Here is a 2,657-nt window from a genome sequence, read left to right on the forward strand (position 1 = left end):
GGGTCCTCATTAGGATGTTTTCCAGAGGCAGTGCCCTGGGAGTGGAGGCCCCATGCGTGGCCTGACCACCAGGATGGGGGAGGGACACGGGGCACAAGGGAGGCCTCTGAGGATTCCGACCTGGACCTTAAGCCCTAAGGCCCTGCTGGACTGAGCCTCGCTCTGCAGATCCGTGTGTGCCCTGTGGCCCAGGAGGGCCGCCCTGGACGGGGTAGGGCACGGCCGCATGGAGGCCTCAGGAGCTGGGCCTGGAGACAGCCTGGGAAGGCCTCCTGCCCCGCCCAGGCCGCTCCCCCGGGTCCCGGTCACCAGTCCTTGGTCAGGACTAGGAGCCCACGGAGGCTGAGCCCGAGGGTGAAAGGCCGGGGTGGGAGATGTGGGTGTCCGGGGCTGGGTCGGTGCTGGGCCACCCAGGGAGGAGCCCCGGGGGCCGGTGTGGGGCCAGGGGGCAGGTCTGGCCTCAGAGCGCCCAGCTGCGGACTGCAGGGGGGAGGAGGTCTGGGCTGGGGTCCTGGCGGCGGCTTCTCTGGGAGGCTCTGGGGTGTGTCATGTGTCTGCAGAGGCAACTGGAGGGGTGGGCACGGGGGTCTTGTCTCCTGTCCCCACTGAGGACTTGGAGCCGCTCCGACTCTCTCTTCTGAAGAGTCAGGTGCAGAAGGCAGTGCGGCCCCAGAGCCCGACCCTGCCCCATCGGGACCGTCGGCAGCTCTGGAGGCAGGGGTGGCATCTGGAGTGCCTCCCGCAGGGGCCCAGGGACCTGCAGAGGACCCGGCACCTGTGCAGGGACAGCCGGGTCCTGCCTCTGATCCTGCCCCTGCCCCTCCTGTCCCTGCCCCCGTCACTGCTCCTCCTCCTGCCCCTGCAAGCCTGGTGGCCACCCTGGGAGAACCCGGACAGGTGCCAGGGCCGATCTGCGCTGCTCCAGCCCTCGCCCCTGACACCCCAGGGGATCGTATATCGATTTTCATCATTATTTTTTTAATATTTTATTTTAATTCCTTTAGAAAAATGAATGTTAAATAAAAATTTAATTTGCTTTACATTGTACGATTCCTGAGCACTGACTGCACCCACAAGGCCGTGTGACCACGCCCCAGGAGCCTGGTGCAGAGTATCTCCGTCCCCACGGGACACTGCGTACCCGAAGCCCTCACTCCCCACTCCTCCCCCTGCCAGGCCCTGGGATCCCCGAATCTGCCTTCTCTCTGTCCCGTCACCGACTCTGGATGTTTCCTAAACGTGGATTCTCACCAGAGAGATCGCTGTGTCTACACCGACTTTTCAGATGGGACAGATTCATTTTTGTACTTTGTGTTTATTGGAAATAGAATGTCATTTGAAGGAAATGAGCAATGGATTAAAGATCGATGTGAAAAAAGAGGGTCCTTTGGTGAAGACGGGCGCCGTCTGGGGGTGGAGACCCTGCTCTTCCTGGGACACCGCAGCCTGATGCCCGACAGGACACGGCTGGTCCCCGGTGGCCCCAGAAGAAGCAGGGAAGTGCAGGAACCTGGATGGACCCCCCGCAGAGGGGACGCAGTCCTCACAGCCCGAGGCCAGAGGAAGGTGTCACAGGCCTTTTGGCCAACATTGCTCCAATGCCAGTGTGTTCACAGGGATGAAACCAAACACGTGCAAGTCCAGGGGAGGGACCCCCATGGGAACCAGGCGTCAGAGGTGCTGGACGTCCCCGGAGGGACTCGGGTGACTGAAACTTAAGGAGGCAGCCCTGGTCACCTTCAGACCGGCAGGCTCATGGCCTGGGGCCCCACAGCCCAGGTGACAACGCGAGGAAGCAGAGGCCCCAGCAGATTCCCAGCCAGGGGCCCTCACCCTGCAGGGACCAGACGGTCCAGGACCGGGATTGCCCGCAGAGCCCAGGCTGGGCCTTCCCTGCGCACTGCGCCCCGTCCCACGTGATCTGTCAGCTCTGCACCCCTGAGTTCACAGCGGCCTCACGGGTTGGGGATAGGGACCCCAGAGGAGGGACCCTGAGCCCCAGGACCCCGAGATGCCGGCCTGTGGCTGGGACAATCCCGAGTCAAGGAGATGGGGATCCTGACCTAGCTTGTCTCACATGTGACCCAGGCTGTACTGTTGGCCTCTGTTTCCCCATCTATGACATGGGGACATAGTGGCCTTCTTGGTGGGAGATGAGGTGGAATCATGGCCTGGTGCCTGGAGGACATAAAGAGCCACAGGACCGGCTGTCACAGCTCCTCCGGGGCACAGGATCCACGGGACCTGCTCGGTGCCCCTCTGCTGTCCTCCCCCTGGGAACACTCAGCATTGGTTGAGGAGGAGGTGGACATGATCCAGGATGTCAGCAGGTCCCAAGTGAAGGGAGGTCAGCGCTGGAAGGACAGAAGGACGTGACCCGGGCCACCTTCCCAGGCTGGGGCTGTGATGCTCTGTGACCTGACCCTCTGGCCGTACCTGCTGTGTGGACCCGGCTTCTGTGGTTTCATCCCCTCCCTCATTCACTCCCTCCTTCCCTAACTCAGCTGGAGATCCCAGGTCGCTGCCAGGTGCCAAGAACCGTGACCCCATCCCTGAGGAAGACCCGATGGGGCCCCCCACGTGGCACCTTCCTTTGCAGGGTCTGAATCTTCCCGTGCTGTGTCCCCAGGGGCGAGCCTGGGAGGCAGGCCCCTGCC

The sequence above is a fragment of the Suricata suricatta genome, chromosome 13 (genome assembly GCF_006229205.1).
Source record: "Suricata suricatta isolate VVHF042 chromosome 13, meerkat_22Aug2017_6uvM2_HiC, whole genome shotgun sequence".
In the NCBI taxonomy this organism is placed as follows: domain Eukaryota; kingdom Metazoa; phylum Chordata; class Mammalia; order Carnivora; family Herpestidae; genus Suricata; species Suricata suricatta.